Raw genomic sequence first — 15,115 nt, 5'->3', positions numbered from 1 at the left:
CACAGTATTAATTTATGAGAAGCAGATTAACAAGTCCTACCTAGGGATTAGTCAAGCACTGGAATACAAGCAATAAACCATTTCCCCCTCAAACAACCCCACTCCTCCCTGAAGGCTAGAAAACTAGGGGCACATTAACTATACTTTTTTAAAAAAGCCATAGCCATAACCATTCCAAAAGATTTATCATGCCACAGGAATCTACAGTTTCAGAGTGCTTCACAGTTATATACCACCCCAACCCAATTCTCTCAGATCCATAGAATAAGAATGCACTTGGATCCAGTTATTTTTATGGATGCTCAACTATGCACACCAGGTTTGGGCGTTAATAATGACCATAATCTCTTCATTTCAAGTGAATACTGATCGCTTTCACACATTACCATTTTTCTGTGCCATGAATACTAATGCATGTGTAGAGGAGAAATACTGAGTGAAGCAATTCTAAGAATTTGGATAGAAACACAGGGACATTCTGTTTTGTTGAGATTTAAAAGGAACAACATCCTTCCAATGTAGCAGCTTTCATGCCCCCAGCCAGTAAGGTATGCAGTCATGTTGACCATTAACATTATCCAGAACTTCAACTAGTAGTATTAATTCCCCCTCCCCACACTTTTAAAGAGTAACTTGAATCAAGTAGAAAAGAGGTCACAAAGTCCTAAATCAGCTGCAAGCCATGGTAGGCAAGCAGTCTTCTGAGTGTTTATACTATTCCACAATACAGTACACTTGTATCTCTCTTGCACATACATTATTGACACAACCGTGTTGAATATTATACCCTCCATGCCCTGAATGTTTTCGAGGTTAACGCTCGCAGGATAGATCACATCACTCTGCAGATACCACTTCTCACACAAGACGTATAACTCATTTTCAGTGGACAGACCCTTCCTTTTCCAAACAAGTAGTAGTCTGGCAGATCGAATTTCACCCAGAGGCAACTATGTACTAACTGCTATGCTTTCTTTTGGAACAAAATGCAAGATTTACCTCTCCTAAATTCTTTGCCTTTTTACAACCATGCTTGGAATATCATACACAGATTTGGTTACCATACCTAAAAAAAAGGATGCTGTTAGAGCCAGAAATGATCGACAGAAATGATCAAGAGACTGGCCCTATGAGGAAAGGTTGCAACTTTTAGTTTTGGTTTTAGTTTTGGGCAGGAGAAAAGCAGGTGAAGGGGGATATGACAAAGGTGTATAAAATTACCCATGTTGTGAAGAAAATGCATTGAGAAAAGGTTTCCTCTCTCTCTGTACCTGAACCCAGGACCATTCAGTGAAGCAGAATGGGTAGGACACACATGACAGACAAAAGGAAGCACTTTTCACAAAACACAGAGATACTTTGGATTTCACTACCAGATGTAGCAATTGCCACCAACTTGGATAACTTTAAAAGGGGAGCAGGCAGCAGATTCCCTTTAAAGGATAAAGTGCAGGACTTTCTCAAAAGAACCCTGGGAACTGCCACTTGTTAATGGTGCTGGGAACTGTAACTCTGTGAGGGTGAAACTAGAATTCCCGAGAGTTTTGATTGCACAGAATTGGAAAAGTGAGACCATACCATCAAAAAAAGATTGGCTGATTAAATTGATGGAATATGCTGAGATGGATAAACTGACAGGGCAGATAAGGGATCAAGCGAAACAAAAATTTAGTAAAGATTGGAATATATTTAAACAATATCTGAAAGTCCGCTGCGGAGAACTAATTTTTTTGACTGGTTTAGATTAACTCTTGTAATGAGAAACATTAAATAGTAGTGAAAAAGTTGGTTACCAGCAGCCTAGATTTATCACGATATGCATTCAACCAAGAATTATAAAAGACCCAAGTAAGGAGGAGAGGGAAGTTAATTAGAATATCAATGAATCAAATGATTAAGAATATATCTTTGTTTTTCTTTATTATGATTTAGAATTACACGTTCCATCAATAAGAAACCAAAATTGTGGTTTCATGTTAAGAAAGCATTTCTGTTGTTAACAGCAGCAAAAATACTATTGGCCCAAAAATGGAAACAAGAAGAATTATCAACGATGGAAGAATGGAGGATGAAACTAATGGACTATGCGGAACTTGGCAAACTAACAGGAAGGATCTGAAACCGGTGGGACCAGAAGTTTACCGAGGACTGGAGTAAATTTATGGACTATTTGAAAAGTATTTGTGACGACCAGACGACGTTTGTAGGTTTGCAAGAAGTTCTGTGAGGAATAATATTAGAAATATTGCAAAAATAGAGAAGGAGATGTGATAGGTTAAGAATGTAAAGGCAATATTAAGCTAGGAAATGCGTAAGAAGTGATTAAGATGGAGGATTATCAGAGGTGCTGATGGAAGTCCAATAAGAACGTATTTGTGATAAATTGTGTGGGATGTTTTATAATTTTGTGTGTTAAAAACCAATAAAAATATTTATATAAAAAAGAAAGCATTTCTGTTGTAAAAAAACTAAGATGAATTGCAAAAACAAAAACAACTACAATTCCCAGGAGTCTTTGGGGAAAGTTGTGTGCTTCAAGTGTGCATTGTATGCACTTTAAATGTATGGTGGCATCTGACCTCAAATGGCTACTAGTCACAATCACTATATAACACCTACAGTAGCAGAGGAATTAATGAGAATTCCTGAACAGAAAACCACTGTTGAGCCCATGACCTGCTTGCAAGGCATCCCACAGGCATCTTGCTGGTCGCCATGAAAACAGAATGATGGACCTGACAGGCTTTGGGTCTGATCAAGCTGCCCTTTTAAGTTCTTATCTTGTTATGAAGGATAGGAGTTCATTTCATTATGCATTTAGAAGTGAACCTCTCCATTCCTTACCTGCTGGATCAAGTGTGGATCAGAATGTAGACATGTGGGTAAGTCTGAAATATTTACAAACCTTTCTAGTACATGGTTAGTCCCAACCTATATTTGTACAAGATGGTCCAATGGCTTCCTGTTTCTTTTACAGAACTACTGTCGGCTGCTTTTAGGGACACTGTAAGGCAGCCAGGGGCACAGTAAAGGGGAAGATATGGCTGCTTCCCCAATATATAAGGGCAGCCATCTTTTTCTTCATATAATTATCCAAGAAGTGTAGCACAACTTAATATTCAAAAGTGCTGTGCTTTTAGCAACAGCTTTGTTTAATAGACTGAATGACCCCTTGGACCATTTCATAGGTTCTTGAAAACAAATGAAATCTCTTTACAAAAGTGTGCAGAATTTAAAGCATTTCCCCTTAAAAATCTGAATGGAATTGGGGTTGAACAGGCATGCCAATCAACTCATTTGTATGGGACATGGACCTAACTAATACTGTTTCATCCAACCCGAGTTATTACCAACACTCATTTGTATATGGGTTGAGGGCCTGTATGTAGAGAGGGTCTCCATGGTTAAGTAATTTTGCAATGGCTGGACCTGCTTTTCAGAGTCGACTAAGAATTTACTCTGCCACCACAAAGAATCTGTTCAGGGTGAAATAATAAAAATAAGAATATTTACCAAGGGAGGGGGAATAAAACCCCAAGCAATCACAAAAAAATCTCCAATCCTGCCCCAATACCAGCCCATACTCAAATCCAGCTCTTTGAAGTTGGCGCAATGTCTTATAATGGGTGGTGCAATGCACCAGTTTTATTTGCCACACGGTGCTCCTTTCAGATGTTCTACCATGTTGAACAGACATGCACTGGTAGGATGATGCTGTAGCACCAGGTTCCACCCCAAACCTGTACGTGTACGCACAAGTGTATGCATACAGCCTACATTTTGGATAATGAAAGGAAGACGTGTTGGTTGGGGGTTACAGTCTACTGCCCCCACCTTTGGGTGCTCATTCCACATGATTAGAATGACTGAAAATGGCAAATGCATTGCAGTTCCGTGGTATCCATTGTTGTTTATTAAAAGTACCTTATTAGTTATGCATTTCAAGTTACATCAGCCAAAGGGTGCTTTTTTATATGGCAAAGCTGTCCTTCGCCCAGCTCTGGTCCACAAACATCAAAGAAAATTGCCCACCAACACACTGTCATATGTTTTTCGTGAATACCGATGGCATGAAATCATCCTACCATCAGGCCAATTCGGATCAGGTTGGCCATGTGCAAGTTCCCAAACAGGAACTTCTGCAAATAGAATGCCATATGACATGTTTGCCTTTCTTCGTATGAGGTTAACCAAACATAACATGTGCCTCAGCAAAAAATAACACTGTGAAATAATGTTTATTTTTATTCAAGATGGGTTCCACAATAGGGATGCTGCCTTCTCTAATCAATGCACAATAGGCTTATGCATGCAAAGTGACTCCCACTTATGCTAATGAAAAACTATGTACACAATTCCCCCTTGCAGGAGAAAGAATAAACCCTACATCCCTTAAGGCTAGGAAATGTTGATGATGGAACTAAAACACTGTACCATTCCTTTCTTGTAATTAAAATCCAACCAGCTCCTATTGTGCCCAGAGAGAATATATCACTTCTGCATGGAACTAATAAACTTCCTTTGTTTACTCAGTAGCCTCATTTGGCCTAGTTTTACAAATAGGTTCTGGAAACAAATGTATCCTGTGAGTTCAGCTGCCAGTATTTTTTGTGATCTGTCCGCTTCCCTGCACTGCAGCGGAGACTCAAACCACAATTTGTAAACCGTCAAGAGCTTGGATTTTTATGAAATCTTCCCTGCCGAGTTTTTATTTTGATTATACAGAAAACATAGAGAGATACTGCACTACATTTTAGGTTATGTTATATGGGTTCATTTAGATAAATACATATGACTTAAATGGGCTGTGGATCAGGTGAGAGACCCTGTTATTGAAGTGACTACTTGCAGGCTACAGTGGTTGGAATTTTAAGTAAACCACTCTGGTCTGGGCAATCTCTTGTCCAGAATGAGCAAAGACAAAGGAGAAACTTATTAGACACATGCTAATCGCTTGCAGTGACACAGTTTCCAAGGAGAGCTTCATTACATTGCAGCAGCTAAGCAATCACTGTTAGCCTTTGATATATTAGAAAGATAACCCAAGGAGTTACAATTTCAGAAGTTGTAATGCAAAGAGTCTTTTATAGTTCTTATTTCCCAACCATTGCAGAGGCTAGTTCTTTATTCTGCATTAGATCTTGTTGGGAAGAGAAAAACAATGAACAATTGGTTATGACAAAAGGCAATCATTATGCTGCTAGCTGCAGATCTGGCTCTTCGAGATGATTAATGAAGATGAGGGGTTCACACCCTTCAATGCAGCTCCTTTCAGTTTGAAGAAAGGGTGCTGGCTGCCATCCAGTCCACAATTACACGTGTTTCTATCGCACTGGCATGCACACATAATTCTGGGCTGGGCTGCAACTTTCATTTGTGGCATTGCAAGATCCGTCCAGAACCAGAATGGTGTACAGCAGCCTTTTTTCTGCAAGAGAAAGCTTATGCTCTGTGCCAGCACTGCAGGATCATCTGCAATGTGTCAGGATACCACTGCAAGCTGAAGCCCTTTCATTTCTTGCCTTGTCAAATACAATCATCCCACACTAAATCAGTGTGTTTCTGGACACACCTCATCTGTCATCCGTCAAGCCAGAAGTTGATGAAGACAGAATGTAAGGAACAAGAGGAAGAGAATATGCAGGTTGCACTAAGCCAAATTGTGGAATGAATGTACAAACTCAGATTGTGAGAGCAGATTCTGGGTGCTTGGTTCCTCCCTGGTCCTTCTCCTGCTGCACTGAGCCAAGCCTGCTTTTGAATGTTATTCAAACTTGGGTTCATGGTTTAATTCTGCTGTACAAACCATGAGCTGAAAACCGCAGAACAAACCTTGGTTACGGCATGCAATTATTCTGGAGAGAGGTAAATCCACTAGCTCAGGTTTGAATGACACACAAAGTCAAACCAGCACTTAGCTCTGCACAGAGCAGAATGACCGGCGAAGAAGAAAGCAGCTGCATTCTCTTCTCCAGGAGCCCATAAATTTGAGTTAAGCCATTGTTTGGCTTAGTATGACATGCAAACCAGACCATTGAGTCTCATCTTCTGCACCAAATAATAGACGGGAAATTTCCTTGTGTACCTAGAAGCATTTGGTGGAAGCATTACATGAAACCCCTCCCCCCCATCCAACACACAGCCAAGTCACCCCAGAGTGAGTTCTCTCCCTCAGTAGTCTAGGGTAGCCCAATTTTCGGTATTAGCCTGCCAAATGGCAAATCCAATTCCTTCATCCATCAAGTGCAGACATGTGATTGAGACCAATCACATTCATCAAATGATATGTGAATGATCAAGTGACAGCAGTTTCACACAACCAAGAAAAATGAATGTGTTCGGGATGGGTGGGTGAGGTTTGGTTGTTGGAAACGTGGCCTCTCTCTGCATTTCACTCCTTTTCCCCCCAAACTACACAAGAAAGCAATTGTTGCTTGTTCAGTATGCAGGACTCAGGCAGGATGATGCAATTTTCACCCCCATTGTTCCCTCCCTACTCATCACCTTCTCGCTGTTAACCAGATGACTGAATAATCTGGTGAGTGGAGGAGGGTGTGGCACTCCCACACCCTCAGCTGATGTGCACACATCAGCTGAGGAGGCTGTGTGTCCTCCATGTGCTTGAGGCAGGATGACAATACCCACTCCTGACCCTCAGAAGGTTGGCCATGCATGGATGTGTCCCCTGGGGCAAAAAAAAAAAAGTTAGCCCCCCTGGCTGAAAGCATGTTCTAGTAATGCACCATAATCACAGTTTACAAGCTAACAAAAGTCTACATATCTCTCTTCCTATCATTCTCTCTCCTACCCCACTCCCTCCCTCCCAGGACCTTCATTGCCTGCAGAAGGTCAAATGTTCGACACTTGAAAACACCCCTTGGTAGAGCTAAAATACATACAGCAAGCCATTTGAGTGAATAGATTCGAACATGCAGCCACTTTCATTGTGCCAAGATGTTTCTTGGTGGGGTCATGAAACTTGCCAAAGTTATGTGGGAAACAACCGTAACCACATGGAGCAGTCCCTGCCACCTCACTGATTTCAAGCAGCCATCATGCAATCATTTGTTTATCCTAATTGGTTAAGTTGAACCACCACAGAGACCAGGGATATATAGGTAGAATGGACCTCCCCCCTCCCCCAGTTAAGATTCCATATACTAAAATTATTTCAATGGCCTAATCCTATGCAGCATAAGGTGTCTCTCAACCCACTGAAATCCAGAAGTCTAGACATACTGAAATCAACATAGGATTGCAGCCTCGGCATCTTAGTTTTAGTTTGGATTGTCAGAACGAGAGTAACGGTACCCATTTAGCAACTGGAGCCGATTGCAGCCCAATTATACAAATTTGTCTTTTTCTTCCCCACTTCTGTGCTTGCACTAACCTCCAACAGCAATCCCGCCATAGGAAGGAATATATGAAAAATGCAACCATGATGACACATCTGGGATTCAAAAAGTAAAGGAAACAGCAATAAAGCTGAGCAGCCACTGGCTGGCTAAAAAACTAGGGCCTTAAGAAAAACAGTTCACGGTTTCCTCTAATGCATAATCCTGCTGCAACCTGTGTTTGGTAAAGGTCACCGAGGAATAATGAAGGCTTTCTTTCCACACCCATTTAAAAGATAATTTAAAGTGACAGTTGTACTGAAACCAAGAGACATAGACGAAGGAGAGAATTATACTTCTGACCGTAACAAGATGTGAACAGAGGTAAGTGGTAAATTAAAAGGCAATTTTATCCTTAATGCTTACTATCATTAAGGTGTTTTTTTTTAAAAAAAAGTTGCTGCTTTCCTGTACAGTTTCAGTTTTTCTAGCACTCTGTTCAAGCAATTCCCTTTATGCTTCTCCTTTAATTGGGAAGGTATTTGCATAATTATACCTCTTATGTTGGCTTCACAAGTATCCCACACAGTTCTCCAGCCTCTCTCACTCCTTAACATTTTTTTTAAAAAAACAAAGGGTATGAAATCTCCACTGAGATTTGTTCCTCCTTTCACTTTTCATATGCAATGACTAGGTATGTGACCTGTAAGATGTATTCCATTTCTACTTCAATTTTTTTAGCAGGGTTATTCAGAGTCAAAGAACATGTTGCTTCTGGAAAAGTGGAATGAGAAAGGTTAAACTTTGGGGCAAAGGAAACACCACATACCTGACCACTGAAATCTCTTCAAACCACAAAAAAATTGAATGCAAAGTGTAATTTGTCACCAACTTGTTGGGTATTTCAGTCATTTGCAGTGTTTAAAGTTCCATTAAAACAGCAGTTATGTCTATTTCTCCTTCAGCAAAATCCTCCAGTGATTCCTTAATTTTTGTCTAGTTGAATTATACACCCCCCCCCCCAAAAGGGTGGACTTTGTCCCTTCCAATTCTCCTTTGACTGTGGCTTATCTACTACAATCTAACATTTATACTGTAGAAAATGTTTTCCTCTTGGGATTTTGGAGAGGGGGGTGCCAAGGTTTTTACCACACATAAGCAGTAAGTGTCAATGTAAACGAAGATGAACTTTGCACCTAGATGCATTTTTAAGGATAACCCAACCTTGTTGAATTTCTTTTTTAAAAAGAAGATTAAATCATGTGTCTATGGCTCATATTTATTTTCAACTCTGTGAAACTAAAAGGGGGGGGGAGTCTTGTGCACGGTCAGCAGCAGAAACCCCAATAAAACATATCCCCTTTCCTACTTGATGCTTCTACAAAACCCCAGAGATAATGAAATATACATTCTTTTGGCATCTGCACTTGGAAATCTTTCAGACATGTACCAAGATCTGAAAAGCAAGGGCTACACATGTAGGTGCACTAGCTACTTCCAACACGCACGAACACAGCAGTATTTTTCAGAGCTGTGGTGGTTAAGAGGAGGGCCTGAAGCTGTGATGGGGCCTATACTGTGCATGTTTAATTTCTGACATCTCTGGGTAGAGCTGGAAAAGAATCCTCTCTGAAGGCCTTGAGAGATGCTACAAGTCAGTGTAGGCCACATAAAATGAAGCGAGTAATGATCTCACTCCATACAAGGCAGCTTCCTACGTAGAGCAACGTAAATACAGATTACAGTTTATTAGGGGCATAGACCAGCAGTTTCAAAATGGCTAAGAATACAATATTTATAACAAGAAGATACAGTGGAACCTTGGTTCTTGAATGACTTAGTTGCGAACAAATCGGCTCCCGAATGCCGAAAACCCGGAAGTGTTCCAGTTTTCGAATGTTTTTCGGAAGCCAAATGTCCAAAGCTGCTTCTGTGGCTTCCGCTTGAGTGAAGGAAGCTCCTGCAGCCAATCAGAAGCCGTGCCTTGGTTTTCGAACGGTTTTGGGAGTCGGAACAGACTTCTGGAATGGATTAAGTCTTCAGGCAGTTTAAGTTCAAGAACCAAGGTTCCACTGTGCAATAGTTATAAGAACTAGCTCCTTTTTTTCAGGAGGGTCAAAAATATTTTGCCATGAGCTAAAAAGCTAAGAAGGGGGCAGCATCTCTGTAGACGTTCTTGGTTTTATGCTGAGCAGAGTAAATGAGAGCATGGTCAAGCAAGCATTGAGTCAGTATTAAGCCTTAGGTCAAATAAGTTAAGAGTGGGAATGGGCTTGCCCACACATACCTAGAAGCAGTATTCAAGTAGCAACACAGGCGATGAGAACTTGGAAAGAAATACAATATTTTTAATTTATAGGTGTTGTCTGGTTGCCTGTAAAATGGGAATCATTTGTCTTATCCCTTGGAAATTTGGAACTTCTCATGCCTCAGGGGATTAGAGTGCCTCAAAAGCCCATGTACTTTGGATGAAAATTACCAAGAGTTACAGGTGCAAACTGCAGGGTGGGTCTCCCACTGAAATCAACAGGGACGAGGAAAAGGGGATTCTGACCAAACACAACAAATGCAATTTAAACTAATGAAATAACTAAACTGAATGGAAAAAACAAAACAGATTTTTGGCAAAACCTCTCAAAAGGAAGGAGAATGCACACTAACTCCTCACCCTGACTGCACTGCCTCATAGGCACATTTCTAGAGAGAAAAGCCTGAAAATTAAACAGGGAAATTGCTTGTGTGGATGCTGATCACCACAAGGAGGTTTAGATAACATGACCTTAAGACTGCGATCCTTGGGATTAAGTCCCATTTAAGTAAATAAGTCTAACCTCTGAGTAGAAGCATATAGGACTGCACTGTAAAGAATGGAGTTTTAACAGCCAGTTTGTAGAACAGGAGGAAGCTTCTTTGAGTAATAAAAGAAGTCTGATCTTCTTTGCTGGCTCAAAAAGTGCCTAGTTGCATGATGCTGAAGAAATCCAATTCTCTGCTTAGGGACTTGGATGTCACAGACTGACTAGAAAAAGAATTTATTTTCAGTCATCAGCAGACACCCTGTTTATTAACTCTCCACTACAGATTGTAATTTCAAAGGTGCTCAGAAGTATAGGTTTTGAAATTTATTACAATTAATTCACATCGTTGTTATATACTGTATAGGCAAGGAGCCCTGTTGAAGTTGCCATGTGATGTTTTTACTGCTGTTTACAAGTTTGGATGCATGAGATGGAGACTTCCCTGTTCCAAACATCCTAGTCAATCAGGGCTGGGAAGATAAGAAGTCTCCTCCCAGCCCTATGATTTAATTAACAACTGAAGAGGTAGCTACACAAGCCACAGGAGGTGCGCAAGTATTTAGGCCCTATGATGATCCCGTGAGAAACTATTCATATTTACTCACAGCTACAAGAAACTGTTGCATGTAAATGCAAGTAGAGCAAGCAGAGCTAAGTAGAGTAGTATTTATGTATATAATCTCCAGACACCTTGTTACTTTTTGACTAAATGTTTTTGTACAACATGCTCCTTGTACTTGGAATGTCTTCTGCTGAAGACAAAGTGTAGTGGACTTATCTACATTCTTCAAGTGGTTTCAATAATTTCACTTGTGGAGATGTCAGGCATCTCCCTCCTATCTGCTCCTGTTCCCCTTTCCCTCCCTGCAAAAGGGGGGCGGGGAATTCACTTGCTGTTTGCTTTTGGAAAAAAGGAAGATGGGAATGAAAGATATGAGAAGTGGATCTGCTACTTGATTTCCCCCATCTGCATTAACATTCTCACTTTGTGTTGTGTACTAAGCTTGGATCCCAGAACAATAGGCAGGCAGGATCCTAGAATGCAACAACTGATTGGCCTGCAGGAGAAGACCAATCAGGCTCCAGGAGGGAAGCAGAATCAGCCAATCAGACGGGACTCATTGTGTAAATAATGTATATAAAGGCCTGAGGTTTGGGGGGAAATTCAATCACTGTTTTACAAGCTGCAAAACGGAGCATGAAATCACTGTAGGACTCCGAGTATATTTCAATCTGCCTTAGAAACACACTTGGCTATATAATTCAGCAGTCGTTCAGGCTATTAGGTACAGTGTTTCTAAGTACCATGAGTACGGAAACCCAAGTCAGTCTTGTTCTAGGTTAAGAAACTGAACTCACATCTACAGTAGAACCTCTACTTACGACCGCCTCTACTTGGACCTGATCCAAGTCGCGACCACAGCAAACCCAGAAATAAATACCGGGTTTGCTGCAATTTGCGCACGCACAGAAGTGGCTGCCGCCATCTCCACATGCGTACAATGGTGCTTCTATCAGTGACCCATTTTGTCTAAAGGACGGGCCACCAGAACGGGTTATGGTGGTAAGTAGAGGTTCCACTGTAATTAGAACTTGTGCAATCTTCTTATAAAGTGGCCATCTTGTGCGAGCAAATCCCACAGAGTAACTATACACTGTGTGGAGAAATCCTTTATTTTGCCTGCCCTGAATACTCAGCTTCCTTGAATGGGCCCAGATTCAAGTAGGAGAAAGGAAGAAAAGCCTCTCTATTTCCATTGTCTCAACAAAACTCACTTCATATGCCTCTAGCACATCCACGCTCTACACTCATCTTTCTGAACTGAAAAAGCTCCAAACCTTAACCATGTCAGCCTGCTAGTGCCATTAGGCTCAGAAAAGACTGAGGTTTTATATCACATTCCTTCTGGGTATTGTGCTGCCCTTTACAAAAAAAAAGCCTTGCAATGTAAGCTTTCCTATTATATTTCTCTCTCGAGAAAGCAAGACTAGGCAGCTTGTTTTCGCGCTGACAGTTTGTGGAGAGCTTAAACAGAACCCAAAATCTGTATCGGAGTTCTGTACTTTTGACTGCAGGCCACCCTCCTTTCCACTATTAGGCTCGGCAGAATTAGATTTGATCCTTAATGTATAGAATTACTAATGTTGTTAGCCATAAAGATATCTAGCTCTTTCCTTTTCCCCCCTCTTTTTTTTTTTTTTTTTTTTGGCTCCCCAGCACAGCGAAGCGAACAAAGGTTTGGATGTATGGCAAACAACTTCTCATATTGCTTGATCAGGCAGTAAATTACTGCCAGCTATATTGGGGTTGGGGGTCTACTAATGTAGTGCAATACAGGCTACTCCTGTTAATGTTAAAAGGAAATCACGCACATAAGTCTCCCATATATATTTGGGAGGAAAGAAAAACACCATAGTAGCCATATATCCCACTGGAGTGCAGGGAAAAGATGTCTGTTGATAAGTAAGTACAGGTGGCCAGTTACTGCCAATATACACCCCCCAAAAAACAACAACACCCCTCTCCTGAGAAGGCATATTGAAAATTGGAATTATAGTAAAGTAGGGGATCTGCTAAAGCCACGAATGTTGGAATACACAATGAATATGGCCTGCATAAGCTTTTCCTGTTCCAAATGATATTTAAAGCTGCTGGATGAGCATTTTTGCTTTAGATTAGCCTTGGAAAGCACACATGCATTGTTAGTGTTACGCACCACTGTTTTATTCTTCAATCACAAAAGAATTCCTTTCCCTCTGCTACATCGATTTGATCTTAAAATCTTCCAAGGTGATTTAAAAATAAATAAATGAAGAGGCTTATAGGGATATATAAATGTGTGTGTGTGTGTGTGTGTGTGTGTGTGTGTGTGTGGTGAACGGCATAAGATGGGGGTGATAGTGCAATCACAGAGCAATGAAATCCATGCACACCCATTATGCATTGGATTGTTTAATACCATTGTGGAGGGAGCATCAGCAGAAATATGATGGAGGGAATGAAATGCAAAATGTACCGACTTCAATTTCTAAGGTTGCTCCTAGGGATCAAATGTACTCTACGGCACCTCGACATTGACACCCTCTAGAACTATAGACAAGCCCAGTTGAGACATATGGAACTGGCATTTAGAAACTAGCATTCTTAAACATTTCCAAGTACTTTGTTTCATGTGTTTGCCATTATTTATGCCTGTATGTCCCTAGAGGCAGAAAAATTGAATGGAGAGCTCCAATTTACTCACACATATTAGAAAACACACATTTGGCTTTCCAAGCAGTGTTTAATTTGGATTCTGCTTATTATGGCTTCTTTCCAGCTTGCTTATTTAATATATCCCAAATAAAATGCAACATCTTTTTGTTATTGCTTCAATTTAGTCAAACAGGGTTGTTTTTTTTAAAGAGATGTGACTAAAGTTATTTTGGGTACACTTGATTCCCCTCATTGACCTGGAAGAAATAAAGTTCTCTTATTTCCTTTCTATTCCCTTCCTTTTCAGTATTCTCTATGGTTACTTTGGGTGAACTCCAGAGCTATTTAAAAAAAAAAAAAGGGGGGGGGGACACCAACAACTGGAAGTTTTAGCCATGGACTGCAACAGGATATGGACTGCCTTCACTATTTGTTAGCATAAAGCATGCTATAAAGTAAGAAGAGCTTAAGGGACTAATTTGGTTCTGGGGGCATTCTTTGAAAAGTGTCTAGAGAGAGACTAAATAAGGAAAGACTAGGCAAATAAATTATGAAAGCCAATGGTGATATCACTTTTCTAGAAGCCAATGTTTTGTATTATTTCATGCACAGTCCATTACCTAATTCATTCTTCTCCGCTTTTATTAGTTTTTAAAACCTAGAAATCTCTGTAAGCCACATACAACATTCCAGCAACCTATTTACTATTCTTGTTTTATTCATGTCTGTACCACAAACCCATATAAAAGCACATTTCTGCTGCGAACAAGATTTCAATTAGAACCAAAACATAATAAATTCAAAGCAAAATTAATTAAAGAAACAGAAGTACAGAAAAGGGCACCTAACAAGGTTATAAAAACAGGAAACTGTATTTGTCAAAAGGCTCGCTGGAACAACCAAGACTTAAGTTGGCACCTAAAACTGATTACCGATGGTGAAAGCTTGATATCATTACGCAGAGAGTTCTATGACCCCAGTGCCATCACACCAGATGCACAATTTCATGTTGAGGACAGTCGGACATTGCCAAGCACCATCAGATGTGCCTGAGTGGCAGATTGTAAAGACTGCACAGGAATATCAGGAATATAGTGTCTTTCTTGATTTTGTTTTAAAAAGTACATTGACCCCAAGTTGTTTACGGCTTTGTGATGAGCTGCAAATGATAAAAATAATCACCACCACCAGTGCTTCAAGACATCATCTTGAGTGAGAGAACTTCAAAATTCTTTGGATGTTATGGTATGCTTTAAAGGAGCATCCTGAAGGTCTTAGCAGATCAAAAATATTTTATATTGTAGAAGTGCCTTGAACAGTGATAGGGAACCTTTGGCCTTCTGGAGGGTGTTGAACTACAACTTCCATCAGCCCCTGCCAGCAAGGTCAATGTTCTGAGATAAGGGTGCCAGGTGCACTGGGTTACCATAGCAACACCAGCAAAGTCCAGTGTATGACTTGCTGAGTCCTTCACCCTCCCACTTATTCAGGAATATGCCTACATGTAAAGACACTTAGTCTCTAGGGCATTGCTTTCATTATGCCTGCAATCTTGTCCATGTCTTGGTTGTGTCCTGACCTGTTTGTTGTCGGGGTCTGAATCTGAGACTCAGGGGAAGAGGCTGTGGGTTTTACACAACAGTGTTAGCTATCATGGTGGTAGTGTTATAAGATCTGTGCATATATATCTTTACAGAAGAACTGTATGCTGTATAGTAGATAGCAGTGTTTAGCTTTGTCTTGTGTCTGGAGACAACGAACACTTTGAACTATGTGGCAGAAGAACT

The 15,115-nt window shown here is 40.5% G+C and overlaps 1 protein-coding gene across 4 annotated transcripts in view; it reads right to left on the bottom strand.

Annotated features, from left to right (window-relative positions):
* Positions 1 to 15,115, bottom strand: part of PALLD (palladin, cytoskeletal associated protein) — a 243,944-nt gene that overhangs the window by 140,154 nt on the left and 88,675 nt on the right. The gene's annotated exons all lie outside the window — the stretch shown is intronic.

This window comes from Podarcis cretensis, assembly GCF_951804945.1.
Source record: "Podarcis cretensis genome assembly, chromosome: 9".
NCBI classification, from domain to species: Eukaryota; Metazoa; Chordata; class Lepidosauria; order Squamata; family Lacertidae; genus Podarcis; species Podarcis cretensis.
This window is presented reverse-complemented; position numbering and strand designations above follow the sequence as displayed.